This window comes from Rhodnius prolixus, unplaced genomic scaffold, assembly GCF_049639745.1.
Source record: "Rhodnius prolixus isolate KJV_2025 unplaced genomic scaffold, Rpr scaffold_8, whole genome shotgun sequence".
In the NCBI taxonomy this organism is placed as follows: domain Eukaryota; kingdom Metazoa; phylum Arthropoda; class Insecta; order Hemiptera; family Reduviidae; genus Rhodnius; species Rhodnius prolixus.
The window spans coordinates 8,688,039-8,708,834 of NW_027411593.1; the positions used below are offsets into that span (position 1 = coordinate 8,688,039).

Below are 20,796 nucleotides of genomic sequence, written 5' to 3' on the forward strand. Positions count from 1 at the left end.
ACTTTAAAAGTCTCGTCGCTATGCCTCATATGGAGGGGAGTTTGCCCACCCAAGTAAGGCCGTTTCTAAAACTATTATTACCAATATTTCTATAACGCTTTGTCCGATTTTGATAAAATTTAGCACGAAGAAGTGATTAAAGCTCCTCTACATGACTGTGAAGTGCCATCATGCTCTTACACCTACTAAGAGGAAGTACTGCAATCGTTAAAATTATCAATGGGTGAACCTATTTACATTAATGAATTGTTGTTCGATTCAAAATCTTTGCCTTTTAGGGAGAAGTACTGTAATCGCCCGTTTATTTTTCTTACTCCTCTTAAAAGGAAGGCCTGAAATCGCAGTTTAAATTTGCTTTTTACGTACAAATACCTTCCTATTTTATATAAAAAGGCTTTCTCAAAAAAATTGTTATTGAGGATGGTTTGGGGACCGCAACTATAATCATTCTTTAAAAAGATCTCTCCAGTGGTAGTTACGGTTCCTACTTAACACCTTATCAGGTTATAATGATAGAATTGCTTATTCCAAATTTTAAAAAAATCTGTAAAGCAGATATGTAACATTCCAAATAGACAAAAAGGAAAATCTATCCAAAAGGTACAAAAATCTCCTTAACAAAAACTTACAGTTTAAAAAGTTAAGTATAAGGGTTGATTAAACGCCAAAAGGTACACAAATCAGCATGTACCCAACATTTCATTCAAGCTTAGTTGATATAATTTAAGTAATTTTGCTGCATTAACTTTTCCTTCACATTTTTTAGAATTTATTATCGTAGATGTCACAGACCCTTATGCTGGCCATTTTCATCTACAAAATATTTGTTCAAGTAGCACTGTAGATTGACTTTAATATCTATTAATCTATAATAATCAATTACATGTTAAAAAGAAAACGGTATAAAAAATTACGAGGCTACAAAATTTAAAAACTTTTTTAAAAAAATGCTTACACCAACATACATCAATGATTTCGATTATTTTATTTTTAATAAAAATCGTCTGTTTAAGTTTATTCTTCGATTAAAGTAATTGTCATTTTATTTAGTAGTCAAACGTTTATAATAATAGGTAATAATTATCTGGCTTTATCGCAAATAATATAGTTTTCTTCAATTACATTCTCAATATAGGTATTCATCCCACAATGTTGTATACATGTAATGTAAAATGAATAAGATATGCATATTTTTAGGACAGCTAATTATTCCAGTATTTTACTATAAGTAAAATTAGGGGGACTAAATTAAATTACAATTGAGAAATGAATAATTGTTGTTGAATAATCTACTTGTTATTAACTGTGTGTTATTTGTGCTCACGAATATTTCGGTAAGACGAATTCAAGACTGAAATATTGTTTTAAATCCTCCGTGATTCAAATTTAAACAGTAGCCGACTCTAACTTTGTCTTTTTCTACTTTAACATGCATGTATAAGATGTGGCAACTTCAGAATAAAGGGCATATTAAAGATAAATCAGAAGAATAATTTGGAATAGAGTTAAAATAAAGTACCTATTTAAAAACGAAGATATAATATACATTTTATAATAATTATAACCAAATAATATTATGAACGAACTGGCCAGCATAAGGGTCTGTGACATCTACGATAATAAATTCTAAAAAATGTGAAGGAAAAGTTAATGCAGCAAAATTACTTAAATTATATCAACTAAGCTTGAATGAAATGTTGGGTACTTGCTGATTTGTGTACCTTTTGGCGTTTAATCAACCCTTATACTTAACTTTTTAAACTGTAAGTTTTTGTTAAGGAGTATTTATTTCTAGAGCGATTCTGTATCTGTTATTAAGGAGTTCTAACCTTATTACTGTACATTACAACTTATTACAACTTTACTGTATAATATTATTAATTAAAATAATTTGTATCTATTATTCGTTTCTATAAAAACGTTTTCTGTGATTTTTTATTATTTAATTTTTTTTATATTTTTAATGTCCGCCATTATTGATTATTTTTCGCGTACCACCAACCAACAACTTACGTACCACCAGTGGTACGCGTACTACAGGTTCGGAAACGCTGCCTTAAAACATGCATTTTCGGTTAGTTCTCAATTTGGTATCAATTATTTGGACACGATAACAATACTGCCTCTTAATTGGTGCAGAAAATGAAATAGATTGGTATAACCATATAAATAATAGGATGAAAAATTAATGCTAGTTTCAGTCAAGATAAACTTTATTATGCCGCGAGCTTTCGACCTAGGGACTAGGTCATCTTCAGAGCTGTGGAACATATCTACAGTCTGTTAACAAATGTGAACAAATATGTTCCACAGCCCTAAAGATGACCTTGTCTCTAGGTCGAAAGCTCGGCAGAATAAAGTTTGTCATGACTGAAAATGGCATTAATTTTTCATCCTACTGAAGCTATGATTCAGTCACCAAAAATAATGAACAGTAATCATATAAATAATTGTTTTTTTTTGCGTTTATTTTTGCTACAATCAGCGCGTTGGCGCTATAACTATATTAGTGATAACAGAACTATGAATTACAGAAGTATACGAGTGAAGAAGTTATCCAGTGGTAACACTCCAAAACATTAGGCTATTAGCCGCTCTCTTCACTTGAGAGGAGATCACGAGGCCACAGTGTCTCTTAAGGCGTCTTGTCAGGTTGTCAGGAAGAGTTCTTGAAGAAAGATTTTGAACTAGAGGATTTATATGAGATTGCAGGCTGTGGTGGACTTTTCTGTATCGTGTTATCAGCAACTTCGGTGATAAAAGGAATGTTAAGGTCAGTGTTTATAGTCCAGGTTGGAGACATAAAAAGGAGCGTTTACAATAGTTCGAAGTATTTTAGATTGTAGAGATTGAATCCTTTGGAGATTGGAGCGTTTGGTTGAACCACACAGCTCTATTCCATACGCCCAGATGGGTTTTTGAAATAGAAGTATAGATCAATCTTCTGTTGTCCAGAGAGAGTTTTGATCTATCTATCGTCTAAGAGTCTTTTAAGTAGGCGATAGCGTCTGTTTAGTTCTGTTCTTTTAAGTCTAGTGTGGGGGTTCCAAGAACATAAATAATTAAAATTGGGTAACTTTCCCAGTTTAGAAAATTCTTTTTCCTTTTTATAATATTTCCATAAGTAAGTAAGTTTTACATTTGACTGCCTAAAAGGTTTTATCTCTTCTCCTTTTTAATATCTGTTAGGGAAAAGTAATTGTTAGCAAATGTTAACTTAATGCCCTTTTAAAAGAAAATAAAACTTCACAACCAGGTAACGAAATATTGAATAGGTTGGTTGTAACCAGGACGAAAGGGAGTGAGGAAAAGAGATAGATAGATAGAGAGAGAGAGAGAGAGAGAAAAGTAACCAGGTGCATCCTTATTGTGTTTGGATTGGAATGGGCAGAATAAGCCTCTCCTCTCTGTCACGTAGCCTCCAAGTAAACGTTGGAAAAGTTAAGGTACGCTTGAATGGTCACCGCTGGAAGATAGTATCTCAGGTTGAAGCTATTGTAAAATTTTCTTTGTTAAAAAAAAAAATTCAAAAGAACCTGGGCAGGACGCGCCCAAAGGAACTATTGAATATAGAACAATACTCAACTTTAGCGGCATCAACTTTTCTCATGCACATTCCATTTTCAATAAAAGAACGTTTTACTTCTTGTTTCTTATATATTTATGTTGAAAAAAATATTGCGAACATTCAATGAAAGAGAACATTTATTAAAGCCCTTCTGACGTAGAGGGAAACGAATCGTCCAGTACTTTCCCTAATCGGCGCTAATTAAGGACCCGACTCTTACCTTATTCGGATATACTAGAGCAGATGAGCCTTGATTCAGTCTGACCCATATAAGATTACTCTCCTTCTGCATGTGAACTGATTATCTCATTATTACCAGAAGCTGGGGATGGCGAATAACAGGATCGCGACCATCTAGCTAGAACAGCTAGTTTAGGAATTCTCCTAACGCTCAACTCATTGAAATCACTATACAAAACCACGTTAACTACAAATCTAATCTCAACTGCTAGTATCTGGTTTGAAACTGTGGCTTGTACATGTAGTTTTCAGTATTTCGCTAGCTGGCTCTAGGAATTCTCCTTACGCTCAACTCATTGAAATCACTGTACAAAACCACGTAAACTACAAATCTAATCTCAACTGCTAGAATCTAGCTTGAAACTGTCGCTTGTACATGTAGTTTTCAGTATTTCGCTAGCTGGCTCTAGGAATTTTCCTTACGCTCAACTCATTGAAATCACTGTACAAAACCACGTAAACTACAAATCTAATCTCAACTGCTAGAATCTAGCTTGAAACTGTCGCTTGTACATGTAGTTTTCAGTATTTCGCTAGCTGGCTCTAGGAATTCTCCTTACGCTCAACTCATTGAAATCACTGTACAAAACCACGTAAATTACAAATCCAACCTCAACTGCTAGAATCTAGCTTGAAACCGCCGTTTGTACATGTAGATTTCAGTATTTTATGGGCCTTTTTGGGTAAACTGTTTCTGACTTCTAAACTTGATGGTCTTACAGTAGATATCTAGATAATGTCTGTCCACCAAAAATATCGCAGGAGTACAAGGGAGCAACTCAGCAAAGAAAAATAAAAAAGGGTACAGGTCACAGGAATGGGTGGAATGGTTATTTGGATTTCTCAACTAGCAATAATCGCACCTCAGGAGACCTTCATTGGTTTACGATATTGCCACAAGGTTAAAGAAATCAATTGAATACAAATTTGTATAGCAAGAGAAGTAATTTCAACACTTCGGGCTTAGATTAGATCCTAAAGGGTCCGGATATGTCCAAGTGTACCTAGGTCGCGTTATATGGCTTAGCTATCAGCGAAAATATCTCAAGTTATGTCTAAAGACTAAAACTGGAAGCCCCAATACAAAACTCAAACATTTCTCAATAGGCGATCTGAAAGGTGCTTGGACCAATATTTACCAAATACGTATGAAAGCTTAGTAAGCTTTGACAGCCTAGTTTTGGAATTAATACCGTATAGATTTTTGGTATGAGCTGCAATCTGTTCAATACAAATACGTACTAATGCGAAAGGAGGATGAGAGGAAAAATCCAAAAACGATAACAAAACAAAACGATGTTCAAAACTAGATAAATTCATGGGGGGAGGGGGAACTAGGAATGAGCAAAATGTAATGTGTAACTCAATTGTAATGATGGTGATTGGTTTTTGTGTTCGCTGGACTGGATTGAGTTTATTGAATGTAGTTAAATATAGGACGCGGACCGCCTGATGTAGCCCGGCCGGGCCGGTTGTTCACCCTCACACTATTCCCTAAAGTAATTCTGAATGTAGGGACTCACCGACTGGGAGGGAGAGAGACAGAGACAGAGAGAGGGAAGAACAAAACTAACAGCACAAATAAATCGTGTATTATCAATAATTTACACCCACCCATCCAGCAAATGCTGTTCGGCTGCATATCCACTCCATTTTCAACGCTACAGATAACATTATGTGAATGAAAAGGGGATCTATTGGATGGTTGGGGGAGAAGGACCCTGGAATGCTGTAGGGCCGGAGGAGTAGCCAGACTATTTTTCAGCCTTAGGGGGGGGGCCTGGAAATCTCTCGAAGTGAGAGTGTGTTTAAGTTAAACAGCAGAATAATGGGGGGTGCAATGAGTTTTAGTCTTTCATTTACAGAGAAAAAAAGAGATTTTCCCCCCCACCATTTCGGCCATACTTTTAAATCTCCACATCTTTAAGCATCGTCCTACCACTTTTTTTTTTTACATCCATTTCACGATATGGTAGTAGAGGACATTTAGGGTTTATCTTTGGCGACGAGTTTTACCAGAAATAGCACCCTCCGTATTTAAGCTTCAAAGGCGGCAAAAAAGTTTCAATCTGTATCTCTCTTTCTAAGGCCTTCTTACAAAATCAGTTTAAAATAGAAACACAACTTAGCTTGCGTACTAAAATAAGGGTTTATTTTTACCCTCCATCTAGGGCTTAGTGAAGCTTTGCCAACGTCACTTGAAATTATTGATTACTTTGGCTGTTTTCCCGCAAAGTGTTACATTTTATGTATTTTTGATCATTTTTGGCCTCAGATTTTTTGTATTTTTGTTAAGAACAATTTTTGGCAAAACTTGACTTTGATTTAGGCTTTGCTTTTTAGATATTATAATGGGGTTCTGCGATTTATTTTTTTTTTATTGGATAAATATACAGGGTGTCCCAAGCTATATGGATAACGACTTTTTCTCGGAAACTAAGATAGCTAGAAAAAAACTAAAAAATACGTGTTCCCTTAGTTTTTTGTTAGGAATCCAAATTTACTTTGTAAATTTTTTTCGGTGCTTCCAGAAGCGAGATACAGGCACCAACTTCATTTTTTCAAATGGGGAGGTGGGGTTTTTATTTCAGAAATAGATTCCTCTATTTTTTTAAAGAAAAATTTACTGGAACGGTTTTTGTCTGTGAGCGATATTTTAGAAGTTATGAATGAAAACATGATTCTTATAAGAAATTTCAAAATGATAATATTTTAACGGTTTTTTGATTGAATAAGAAGAAAAGTACTATTTTATCATAAATTTTACTCCTCATTAATATTGCAGATCATGCTCGAAATGGCCTCCACAATTAGAGATGCATAGACATGCACTTTCCTGCCAATTGCCCCTTACTGCCAAAGAAATAGATTCAGCTTTAACCGACTTACAGGCATCTATTATTCTCTGCTTTAGTTCATCTACAGATGCAATTCCGGCTTGATTCTGATACCTAGATTTAGAAATGCTTTTAGATAAGCAGAAATAAGGAAAGAAAGAAAAAAGTTATGAATAATCACCTTGTTTTTCAGGTATCCCCAAAGGAAATAGTCCGTAGGTGTCAAATCCGGTGAACGAGATGGCCACTGAATCGTCCCCGATGTCGATATAATACCATGAGGCATGTAAAGAGATATCTCGATAGGCAATTTGATGGGCATGTTATATCGACACGGGGGCTATTCAGTAGCCACCTCTCTCACAGGACTTGACACCTACGGACTATTTCCTTTGGGGATACCTGAAAAACAAGGTGATTATTCATAACTTTTTTCTTTCTTTTCTTATTCCTGCTTACCTAAAAGCATTTCTAAATCTAGGTGTATCAGAATCAAGCCGGAATTGCATCTGTAGATGAACTAAAGCAGAGAATAATAGATGCCTGTAAGTCGGTTAAAGCTGAATCTATTTCTTTGGCAGTAAGGGGCAGGAAAGTGCATGTCTATGCATCTCTAATGGTGGAGGCCATTTCGAGCATGATCTGTAATATTAATGAGGAGTAAAATTTATGATAAAATAGTACTTTTCTTCTTATTCAATCAAAAAACCGTTATAATATTATCATTTTGACATTTCTTATAAGAATCATGTTTTCATTCATAACTTCTAAAATATCGCTCACAGAAAAAAACCTTTCGAGTAAAAGTTTCTTTAAAAAAATAGAGGAATCAATTTCTGAAATAAAAACCCCACCTCCCCATTTGAAAAAATGAAGTTGGTGCCTGTATCTCGCTTCTGGAAGCACCGAAAAAAATTTAAAAAGTAAATTTGGATTCCTAACAAAAAACTAAGGGAACACGTATTTTTTAGTTTTTTTCTAGCTATCTTAGTTTCTGAGAAAAAGTCGTTATCCATATAGCTTGGGACACCCTGTATATTAACACTTACTTTCACGCAAAACCAAACTTCTCCCACCACAATTTTTCACTAATAACTAAAAAATAAGTCGATAATTTTTTTTGATTTTTTCAAGATTAATTAAGAAATAATCAATCCACAAATGTGCCAAAAATCGCTTTTTAAAACGGTCAACAACCCAACCAAAACCTCAAAAAAAAAACATAGACACGATCTTAACAGTAACCAAGTACAGAACAGAACTCTCCTGTAATATACTCTTATTAATTACATCATATACAGAAATTTATCTATCTATCTACTTTCACGCCAATGATTCATTCTGAATTTCATTTCATTAGCAATTCCTCTTCAAATTACCCTACTTTACTCAGCGCAATAAGCGCCGTCTAGCTTAAAGAAATCAAATTTATTTTCTGGACTTAACCAATTTAGATATTATTGGATTTGTGACACGAAAGAAAAATTCTTTCAAAACAGCAACGCAGGAACTAGGTATACTGGAAATTTCAAAGTAAGACTTATTTTTTAAAAATACTTACAGTAGTCATTGTATGAAAATGTAGGCTTACCAACTTAAATTGGGGGGCTTACCTGAAAAAAAAAGAAGAAATATATACATTAGCTGTTTTGTAAAAGATGGAAAGATGCAAACATTTTGGGAAAGAATGATATATATTTCGACTGGATGTATTATTTTTATAGTAAGATACACGGATAAAGATTCTTAGAAAGTGTATAAGCTGAACTTTGAACAAACAGCATTATCTCCAGTAGATAAGGATGACAATGTGTTTTTTTTTTTTTTTTTTTTAGAGAGAGAGGGAGACAGAGAAAGCTTTGGGCTCAGCGGACGGAAGTTGAATTTTAATTTGTCATAAAACCACCCATACCGAAGGCACCTGCAATCTATGAGAAAGACCGTGAAATTAATTCGTAGTTTAGCTAAGATTAGTCATACACTAAGGCGAAATAAGGCAGCAGTTCTCATGGCCACTGTTAGGCTGAGTGTTGAGACAACCAAAACTTAGCTATGGGGTAATTTTATTTATTTCATTCTATTTTTAAATAAAGCTGTACCTAGACAAGAGACTTACCTGGAACCCCCCATATGAGACTTAAACGTACTGAACTAAACAAACGATACAAACTTCTAGCCAGTCTACTCGACAAACGCTCCAAAACTCTCGCTACAGAACAAACGACGACTCTATACAGCTCTTATCAATTTCCATATGGACTTACTGACTCGAACTTTACCGGAATAGCTAAAAAAAACAAATATCAATAGACTCCGCCGCATAGTAGACGCTCCCATTCTATGTTAGCAACCACACACAATACATACAGATCTCCAAATTCCACTCATCTCCGAGAACTTGCCAAAATTCGATATAAAAATTTTCATCCAAAAACTCTCACTTCATTCCCCAATCCTTTAGCTGTAAACTTGTCTTCAACTACGCTACCCTCCAATCCTCGAAGACGGCTAAGGCGCCGTTGGCCCCGTGACCAACTGGGTGGACTAATGGCGGCCATCACTGGATGACCGTCATTCACGCCTACCACGCTACTCATATACACTTATCACATTTACTTATTGTATCCTGTAGGTACAGATGTAAATTTCAATAAGAGGATAAATAAAATAAATGAATAAAGCTGGAAAAATGTTGAGTTATTTAATGGAGTTTCCACCTTACTGTAGATTTAAGTAAGTGAAATAAATAACTCTCGCAAATACTTGTACTGAAAAGCGAACCTCAAACTGCCGAATTTGTAGGATTTCAAGTAGAGCTTATTGCGATTACTGGCTTGTGATTTAATAAGCTCATATTTGATGCTTTTCCAGGAAATAATCCTCCAGTAACCCAATCTATTGCTTTTCATCATAATCATGCTCAGCCACCATTATTAGTTTGTATTGCCGGATAGAGTATAGAGAAGAGCCCTTGTAAATAAATGTTAAGCATCTATATTTCCATTTTGGCTCAAAGAACACTTCGGGGAAGCAGCTGTAGCCCAGTCCTGTACAGATGAGGATGAACCATGACAGCGGTCTTTCTAGGTGGGGTCAGCTAGCAAAGGTGCTTTAATTGGGCAATCATACTTCCTCAAACAGGCGACTACGTACTTCTTGCCTTCTCTTCCACCTTTTCATGCATATCATCTCTTGTAATCTAGCAAGCACTGGTACGTGGAATACTGTAAGATGGATGGGCTTAAGGAGCTACCTTTTTTTGGCTAGACTATCCTCCTATCCTCAGGAGTGGTTAGGAACCCCCATTGTGATCCTACCCTGTTAGATTAGAATCTACAAGGATTGGCCCAATACCATAGTATGTTGAAGAGATTACTTAAGGGCCTAGTCTTTCCATTTAATGATATCCATTTAAAGAGTGAATAGAGTCCAGAATTCCAAACTATTTCTGAATGTGTGCGCGTGTTCTATGAGCTCAGCTCGTAACTCAGGAGTGGAGAAATCACCGAAAAGTTTCAATTTTATGTTTCGCCTTGTTGCCACTAGGTGGTGTTACCGCGCCCTAGTCTTCTTTCCTTCGAGGAGTTACTTTAGCCAGAGTCTTCTTTTAGCTTTACAATTCCACGCAGATACCCACCATTTTCCCTGTTGAGGCAACGTCCTCCCAAAAAAATATAAACTCCCTGATCAAATATTATATATTGATAAAAAAGGGACATGTATTCCGAAAAATGTTCAACAGAACAGCTTATTGGAAATTTACCTTGTCAGCAAACCCTTCTTTACCCTTTAACAATATTTTCCCGACTGAAAAATATTTTTTTTTTTTTTTAAGGTTTAATTAAAATTTAGAAAAAAATGTGAAGGAAATTGAATTTCTCTCGAAAACAATATAACTAATTAAGTTTTCAAGAAAATAAAAATTTCTTGTTAAAAATGTTAAAAAAGAAATCTCCAAATTTTACATGTTCCGCTTTTAATGCATGCAAATATTTTCGCAGTAATGTGGCGAAATTTGTTTACATATATAATTATAATAGACGTTTTAGAGCGAGTAGACCATACATTTCATTTAAATAACACTTTACAGGAGAAACTAATCTCCATACCTCCCCTGCTGAAAGTGGCCTTCATCAAATTTCTCTAGAAAATCCAAGAAAAAGGTCTAAATAAAGATTATACTGTACATTCATTGGTTGATTACTTAGTTTAGTGCGGACAGTATGGCTACGTCTATCTCTTACACTAAACTTGTTGATTGATGCAGTTAAACGGTTGTGTATGTGTGTCAAGTACAGTGTACGACGGTAAACGTGTAAGTGAAGTTGAAATCTCTACACCAAACTGATCAGTCTACCTCTGATGATGGAAGAAATTTTGATTTCGATCAAGTTTAAACTTGAATTGTCACAAAAAAATTTGTACGCTCTTGATTTGTTGCTGCCTCAAAACGTATACACAGGACAATTTCGTAGAAAATCGGACATTTCCGGTAAAAAAATACACTTTGCAGATCTACAAGTTTGCAATAACTACTCTAACTTATTCGTAGAGTATTTGTTCAATCGTTTTTTTTGGTGACTGATTCCTTAATCCAAAAGGAAGAATATTGCCAATTTCTGTCATTTATTTTTTGCCTAGCTTTCAATCTAAGAGGAACTAGGTCATCTTCAGGATGTTTTTGAAACCGACCACACTCAGCAAGCATCTAAAAAAAAGGTTAGGACAAGAGAGACATCAAATCTTACGACGTTAACAGTGCAAAAAAAAAAAAAAAAAAAAAAGTGTAATACGTTAACAGCCTATCGTTAATTATTGTCGTTAATTATTTTTACGAGTACGATATCTCGGGCTACATCTTGACAAACGAATAACTTGGAACCCTCACACGAGACTCAAACGAATTGACCTCAATCTCAGATATAAAATGTTGAAAAGACTACTCGACAAACGTTCAAAACTGACCCTGACGAACAAACGAACACTATATACCGCTCTACTTGCCCCAATATGGACATACAACTCTATGGAAGTGCCAAAAAAAAAAATCGAACATCAACCGACTTCAGACCTAGCAATAAAAAAAATTCTAAGAACAATAGTTAACGCTCCCTTCTACATCTCCCAATCATACTATGCACTCTGTGATCTAAATATTCCTCTCGTCTCTGAAATAGCCCTGATCTCGCTACACAAAACTCCACTCAAATCTAGACACAGTCATAACAACCCTCTGATACACACAACATCTACAACACTTCTTTCAAATCCACACAGCGCAGACTGAAGCGGCGGTGGCCACGCGATCATCTCAAACATTTAACGCCGACCTCCTAGGATGGTTGCTGTGTAAGCTTGCCAATCTGGCGAACTAACGGCTTCCATTGCTGGATGGTTGTCGTTCTCTCCACTCATGTCTCTCTAGGCGCACATGCATGTGCGCTTGTATGTATGTATATGCATGTATATTTGCGCCATCCCTTATCTCTCATCACTTTTTGCCTATTGTACCAGGATACAGTTGCAAAATAAATAAATTAAAAAAAAAAAAATTATTGATCATTCTTTTTGGTGACTGATTCATAGTTTCAATAGGATGAAAAAATAATTGCCATTTCAGTCGTGATACTTTTATTCTGCTGAGCTTTCTACCTAGGGACTAGGTCATCTTCTGGGCTAGTTTAGAAAGGTTGGTGTGTCTTCTGTCTTGTCTTCTGATTCAGTCCATGAACGGACAAGACAGAAGACACACCAACCCTGAAATGTAATAGTATTACTTTCTAAACTAGCCCTGAAGATGATCTAGTCCCTAGGTCGAAAGCTCGGCAAAATAAATTTTACTCGACTGAAATGGCAATTATTTTATCATCCTATTGAAAAAAAAAAAAATATCACCATAATGTTACGCTGTCATCAGTTCCTGTAAAATATGTTCCTTAGCCCTGAAGATGACCTAGACCTAGACTTTACTCTAAAAGACTGAAATTGGCCATAATCTCTCTGCCTTTTCACTCATTTAGTAGAATAAAAGAAATTAAACAAAGAAAAATTACTTAAATCTAAAAATTATTAAAGGAAAAAAATCATAATTTCACAAAGTTTATTTACAGTTTTCTAAAGATAAACTTTTTACCCAAGATTGATTAATTTTTAGAATAAATTGAAAAGCATCATCATACTAAAGGCTTTTAGCAAAATAATCATGAACAAACGATGGTTTCATATAAATGGCGTCAAGGATAGGAAGGAAGTACGTAGTATAAAAAGGGTGTAGCGGTTTCCTAAGCGGTATGCAAACTGTTGCTGGAAATTGCTTGAATATTCATCAGATATATATATATATTATAAACTGTATTTATTATTAAGAAAATTGTAGGGTGGTTGGGTAAGATTACTAAAATATGGAAAACTGTAAAATTTATAATAAAATCCTTGAAAATAAATTATCCAGTAAAAGCCAAGATTCGGTGTCATAAGTTCCATTTCAGATTATTATTATTATTATTTTTTTGTACCACAATAATCTTTAACACATCGCATGGTATGGCGTGCATAACACATACAAATGGTATGTGTAATATAGTATGATTTGGCATAGCTTAGATGACATGTTCAGATATAAGGCGAAGAAATAAATTAAATTATAGCAATTTCTAGCTTGGATTTCATAGCTATTAAATTACAGAGATACTTATTATGTATGTGAGCGTGTGAAAAGATATGAGAAAATTGAGAAGAAGTGAAAAAAAAAGAAAATTCTTTTCTCAATTTTCCTGGATCTTTTTTTTTTTTATGCAGAAATGGCTTTCTCTAACTAGTGAATTGCAAAAATCACTGTTAGAAACTATTAGAGAAAATATTTACAGTTTCATTTTAAAAAAAAAACTAGTCTTAAATTTTTATTGAAAATTAGATACCAAATTTTTGGAAAATTAAGTTTGCTGCCATGTTTTTGCACTAGTCTATATTCCCAATGGTTTATATGAGAAATTCACAGTAAAGTATAGTTAGCTAATCGACACGATAGCCGAGTGGTTATAGGCTAGACCCGCACAGCTAAGATGTATTGCGGTACTAGTCTATATTCCCCAATGGTTTATATGAGAAATTCACAGTAAAGTATAGTTAGCTAATCGCCACGATAGCCGAGCGGTTATAGGCTAACCCGCACAGCTAAGATGTATTGCGGTACTAGTCTATATTCCCAATGGTTTATATGAGAAATTCACAGTAAAGTATAGTTAGCTAATCGCCACGATAGCTGAGCGGTTGTAGGCTAGATCCGCACAGCTAAGATGTATTGCGGTACTAGTCTATATTCCCCATGGTTTATATGAGAAATTTACAGTAAAGTATAGCTCAATTTAAAAACATAATTGTGATCTAGAAAGCAACTGTTTTCTTTCTCAGAGGGTCTTTATTTTTCTGGTAAACATTAAAATTAGAAAAATTAGGTATTCACAATAATTACAGATTGTAATCATTTTGGGAATATGATAGATCAGCTAATTTCTAGGGCTCTTATTGGGAATATTAAAGAAAACCGATTAAAAATATAACTAGTAATTACCATATTGATCGAATTTGAGCGTTCAAACGATCAGTTATTGTAATTGCTGAAGACAATAGCTGAGTTATAAATATTTAAAAACTGAGTAATTTTCAACCACTTCCTCCCCCTCCAAAAAAAGCTTAATCGTTGCGTAAATTGAGCTTAAAATTGATGCCCGAGTTCTTCAGAGAGCTTGGCGTCCCACAGTGACCGTCACAGCGTAGTAACACAAACCACACTTAAGACTGATATCACTTTAATCAGACAATATACTCGTAAGACCTGCAAAAGTAGTAGATTGGTGGAAATGTTTGGGTTTAATTTAACAAACCCACAGCTTCTCATGACAAGATGTGCACAGTCTATATACTATCGGCTATCGTGGCGATTAGCTAACTATACTTTACTGTAAATTTCTCATATAAACCAATAGGAATATACGAGGGTCGTTTGAAAAGTCCGTGCAAAGTCAGAGAGATAGCACCACTGGCGCGTATCGAGGTTATGTTTAGTTAGTAGCATCTCTTGGAAGAACACACTCCAAGTTTCAGCCAGATCGGTCTATTTCTTTGTGTTTGGCATTCGTTTGAATCGAGGAAGTCGAGTGATTTTCAAAAAAATGGACGAAAAAGAATTTCGTGTGTTGATTAAACACTACTTTATGAAAGGCAAAACGCCTCAGGAGACTAAAGAGAAGCTTGATAAACATTATGGTGACTCTGCACCTTCGATTAGAACCGTTTATAAGTGGTTTCAAAATTTTCGGAGTGGCCATATGGGCACAAGTGACGCTGAACGTTCTGGACGCCCTGTTGAGGTTACTACTCCAGAAATCATTGATAAAATCCATGATATGGTGATGGATGACAGAAGAGTGAAGGTGCGTGAGATTGCTAGTGCTGTGGGCATCTCGAATGAACGGGTACATAATATTTTGCATCAACATTTGGACATGACAAAGCTATCCGCAAGATGGGTGCCGCGATTGCTCACGCTTGACCAAAAACGAAATCGGACTTTTCAAACGACCCTCGTAGACTAGTAGCGCAATACATCTTAGCTTTGCGGGTCTAGCCTATAACCGCTCGGCTTCCGTGGACGGAGGCGATTAGCTAACTGTACTGTACTGTGTATTAATCATTGTAAACCATTGGGAATATAGACTAGTACCACAATACATCTTAGCTTTGCGGGTCTAGCCTATAACCTCTCGGCTATCGTGGCGATTAGCTAACTATACTTTACTGTAAATTTCTCATATAAACCATTGGGAATATAGACTAGTAGCGCAATACATCTTAGCTGTGTGGGTCTAGCCTATAACCGCTCGTCTATCGTGGCGATTAGCTAACTATACTTTACTGTAAATTTCTCATATAAACCATTATTATTTGGGAAATTTATTATAAATATAAATAGCTATGACTGAAGCAAAATGCTTTGACTGCTAAGATTTAAGATCTTTCAAAAATTGGAGTAAATCAATTTGTTCAGTCAAACGGCTCATTTAAGATTCGGTTGTGGAAGTGTATCTTACAGCCTTTTGAGAAATTTTTAAGAATCACAGTGAAAAATAGCGCAGTTTTCTCTTTATTAAAAAGCAAATAAGCTGTTCTTATGAGAAAGTTTGACGAAATTTCATCTTTTTTTTTTTTTTTTTTTTTTTAATTACGAAAACAATGTTTACTCCGTAACTTAAATTGCTTTATTTCCTTTTTTTGCCCCCATTAAAATGAGAATGCCTCTTTGAAATGGAGTTTATTAAAAAAGTTATTAATAAAATATTGTTTCCAATAAATTTAAATGAATCTATCCAAAAAACTATACAGAGCTGTAAATCAAATACGCAAATGGAATTTTTAAAAAAATATATATTAATCAAGGTAAATAATTTCAAATGAATACCTTGTGCTTATTCAATATAAAACATTAATTAGTTTTCACTTGATTTAATAAAATGGCGAACCGTTATACAAGTTATTTGAAATTTAGAACTCATGTTGGCTGTGAATTATGAAAATGAATTCATACTAATATGTTATAGTAGTTTAAGTAACAAGTTTGTTTTAATATCTTCATAAACGATAATGACAGCTTGCTAAATAAACCATAAGCTAAGTAATTGTACAAACATTTAAACTAAATATAATTTGCAATATTAATTCAACTGATTTTCTCTTCCAATTATTAGAAAATTACAATTCTAATTAATTTAAATACTTGTATTAATTGAGCAGTTCATTGCACAAATCGATTAACTCTAATTTGATATATTTTATTAAATTTAAATGTCAAAGCACTTGTGATTCAGTCATAGATTTTTTATATTTTTAATAAATTTCCCAAATAATAAAGATTAACACCATTAAACGGCAGAAATGTTTTTGGCCATTGAATAATAAATATTTTATTTTCGAAGCCATTTTGATTAACTCCGTGCTCTAAGGTAAATCTTTGCAATAATTCAACTCAAATTCAGTAGCAGGCGCTGTTTGATAACAGTAAATTTATTTGAATTTATATTATAAACAGGAATTTTCAAAAAACAATGTACATTATTTCATCTCATTTCTCCAATTTTTTAGTTTTATGGAGTTAATCGAGTTGGGCAGTTAACGGCTCAATTGTAGGTCGTATATATGGGAGTCCAAGGTAGCCGAGCGGTTATAGGCTAGACCCGCAAAGCTACGATGTATTGTTGGTTTAGTGGGTTCGATTCCCGGTAATAGGCCTTGGATTTTATTTAATGGTTAATAAAAGACATTTACAGTAAAGTATGTTTGCTAGTCGCCTCCGTCCACGGCACCTAATTGGTAGTTGGACGTTAAGCCCCGCCTAAAAAAATAGGCGATTACTTTACTTTATATGGGAGTCCGTACACAGAATACATGGTTCTACCAAATCTACAGGAACGTAACGCTAGCAGATGATGTTAATGTCTGGCAGATTGGTCGGGTAGGTAATAGAAGTAAGGGTTTGAGGAACATGGGATTATGGATGACTGGATTATAAGGTATGTGGAAGGTTGGTTTTTAACGGAGTGTATCCATGGGAAAGCAGAAACGAAGTTTTCTTCAAGGATTGGTTGGGGATTCACTGGTTGGTTGTTGAAAAGTTCAATGAATACCTGCCCTCTCATTGGTTGTAAATGTTATACAAACAGTCGTTTTTGAAAGTATGTTCAAAGAGAAATCACACATAAATCTACCGTCAGCAGAAAACAAAGGAGAAGTATGCATAAAGTATAATGGAAAAAACTTTAATTGCAGTTGAAAGGCAAGCGAGAAATTAAATAAGTGACTAAAGAATGAAATGTTCACAGTTCATTACAAGGTTATTGAGGTTAAAGGTGGTAGCGAAATTTCCATGTAGAGCACTGATATAGTAAGAAGAAAAACATTAATAGTGTTATAAAAAAATAAAAATAAAGCAAGATTAAAAGTATATTAAATTTTTTGTGACAGAATTCTCTCGCTTTTCTCACTGCTGGCTGCCACAGAATGTGTACGAGACATGCAATACAGGAGGCCCTATGTGTAACTGGGCGTGACAAAAAAAAAAGCGAGAAGTACGAGTATATAATAGGAACAGGTTGAACATGCCGCTGTTAAACATGCAGGTAGGGTTGCTGGCAGCTCTATTATCATATTAAAAGCAATAACTGGGTCCTATGGTGGTGGCATAGTTTAGGGTTGGAAGTTCTAGTCATGTTTATGGTGTAGTCGGCCCCGCAACCCTCTAAACATGGTGGTAAGTTAGCAGAGACGGCAGAATTATAACCCAGACTATGATTTAATAGCACTCCTTGCTATGTGTATTTTCGTAAACCCAGTACAACGTGAGAGATAAGTAAAGGGAAAGGAAATCAAGCAAGGTTACCTAAAAAGGGTTTCTTCAGCTTAAAAGCAAGCGCTCTAAAAAGCGGCTCCCGTAACATATATTGTAGCTTGGTTGTGACAAAGTAAGCATTTTCTTCCATATCGCTGCCAAGGTCATAGTTTAAGAAAGAAGTAAGATATGGCTAGAAGAGAGAAAAGATTTAGATTTGTTTTGTCCCGAGGGTGTCATTTAATGACAAAAGTTTTTTCCGACACACACACACACGAAAAAGAAAAGGAAAAATCTTTTATATGCTCATAAAAACAAAAAAAAAAATATTTTCAAAGAATGTCAGTTACCTTTTACACTGACAATGCCTAAAGTATCTAAGAAACTACTGCCTAAGAGACTGTTCCCCATAGAATAGAATAGATTAAATCAGGACGGCCTCAAGGCCTACGCCACTGCGACCCCTTTGGATCTATTGTGGCTCCCCCAGCTTTAGAGCTCGCCCTCCATAACCCGTTTAATCAGCCTCTTATTTCTGGAGAGCGACTCCTTGGGTAAAACTCACCAGGCCTTGGTTTTTCCTCACCGAGAAGTAACATCCTTTTAGCCATACAAGTCCCTCATACTGACACAACACGTGCAGTGCCGTTTTCTCCTCCTCTTCCTAACAGAACCTACAAAAGGCTATCATCTGCCAGAGCCTGCAGTGGCCCAGTTATAAGCCCCACGGCCTTAATTCTGCAGTCAGCAACTGTTCCCCATACTCGAAACCTAAAATATAAACCTGGCCTAATCAGTTTGACTCTCGCTCTACACTATTCAAACAGAACCTATAGTCGCTGACAAAGTACTTTCGACTCAAGGAAACTAGAAGCGATTCTAACAATATAGCTTCTTTTATAATACAAATGCCGCTCTAAGAGAGAACCGTACATTTTCCAATCACTCTGAACTACTCTAAAATTAATTTTTGTGGAGAAAAATTTTACAAAAAAAGTTTTAGAACAACGTCTAAAAAATATGTAAGTAGTTACTCCCACTTAGGAGATTTTTTTTTTTTTACTTTTTAAGTCACTTTCAAGTCTTATAGGGATACTTAATCGAAATTTAAACTTTTTATTTCCAATAATTATTGTTTTACAATTATAGAGAAGAGGTTGCTAACTATTTACTAAAAACCTTTCCGCAGACTCTGAAAAACTTCAAAAAAAAAATGCGTAAACTCTTGCTAGAAATTGAAGGCATCAAAGAACAATAAATCAAAGAAATCAATAATTTAAAACAAACCCCAAAAGCAACTTAACAAGAAAAAAAAAAAAAAGCTTTCAATAAATATTTAATACAAAACAAAAGCAGAATGGTTTGTGCATGGTAAGAAGGTCAGGTGAAGCGACCAGTGGACAGGTGTTCGCAGGAGAAACTAAACACACATCCTGCTACTATCCTTTTCAAAATTATACCTCCCTCCGCATACTGGTTACGTTTGGGAACATCTGCGTGGCAATGATTTTAAACAAGGTTTCAAACAAATCTAAACGCTAAACATGAATTTGTTTTTAGTTAAATTTTAAATTAAACGTTTAATTAAATAGAAAATAAAAAAGAATTGTATAATTTATTTAAAGATTAAATTTAAATAGAGTTTAATTATCTATTTTTAATGTTTAATTATATTTATTGTGGTAAAATAAACTCCCAGCATTTATTTATTTTCCACTAATTGCTAGGGAAAGAAGAAGCACCGAAATGGTAATTTACGAAGTTAAGTTTCCGTCAGCACCTTTTGAGATTCCTGAAGACATCTTCAGCTCCTGAACCTTCTTCTGCTTTTCAGCGTGATGAAGTCGCCAGCCGAAAAGGATCAACCAATATCTTTCAGATACCCTGAACAGTTGGCCATCGTGAACTATAGCGTCTGTTTCTTTCTGTTACTACTCTCTTTGCCCAGTTTTCCTAGTATTTTGCTGGTCCTACAATTTCTCTTCAGATATATTCTAGGATATTCTAGGCTTTCTACCTAGGCTTCAAAGAATTCCCATTATAAACAGCAAACATACTACCCAAAAACTATTCTGATGCCTGACTTAATTATATTCAAGCTCTCTACTTGTGATTACTTTCTGGGCAAAATCCCTTATAGTACTACCAGTTACCCCTTCAGAAGTCGTTTATTTCTGCGGCGCTAGCAGTAAATAGAAGCGGATTATAGATAGGATTATAATGAGAGCCACAAGTAGGCTCGCTGGGTCGCATTGGCAAAGCCTTTCTGGTCAACCCTCGTGAACTCTAGAGTAAGATTTAGATCTAAACAGAGGGCATTGTTAGTTACTATAGTTAGTTTTTAGATTAACTATGTTTTTTCTTTATTAATTTTACATCGAATTGTGAATAATTTCTTAATTTCTCCACGAGACTTAGCCAACACCCAGATCTCTCGTTTTGGTTTTGTAGCCCTCGAAGATGAACTAAATATAGTTTGAAACAATGGCGTAAAGATTTTTATTTTTAAATTTATAAATAGCCCAAAACTCAAGATTCCTCAAAAATAATATCTCAACAAGATCTGGTCAATGAATGCTACTATTTAATTATTTCTGTATTTATACAAAGTTGCATGTTACAGAAAGAGTTAACCTTTTACTGTACTATAAGAATTAAGATTTAAAAATAATTGAAATAAACAAACTTATACAGAACTTAAACGTAATACAACTGCAGGTGAACTTAAAAAGAATAAGGAAAATGAAACTCAATATAACATTAACTGTTAG

The 20,796-nt window shown here is 34.8% G+C and overlaps 1 protein-coding gene and 1 pseudogene across 10 annotated transcripts in view; both read right to left on the reverse strand.

The window, feature by feature from the left end:
* LOC141450812 (contactin-2-like) overlaps positions 1-20,796 on the reverse strand; it is a 346,236-nt gene that overhangs the window by 74,263 nt on the left and 251,177 nt on the right. Inside the window, exon 2 of one of the 10 annotated variants that reach the window (XM_074121643.1) lies at positions 8,237-8,258. The exons of the other annotated variants lie outside the window; for them this stretch is intronic. The gene's annotated coding sequence lies outside the window, so the exon portion shown is untranslated. The remainder of the gene's footprint in view (positions 1-8,236; positions 8,259-20,796) is intronic. 10 annotated transcript variants of the gene reach the window in all.
* LOC141451579 (U4 spliceosomal RNA) lies at positions 4,635-4,718 on the reverse strand (annotated as a pseudogene).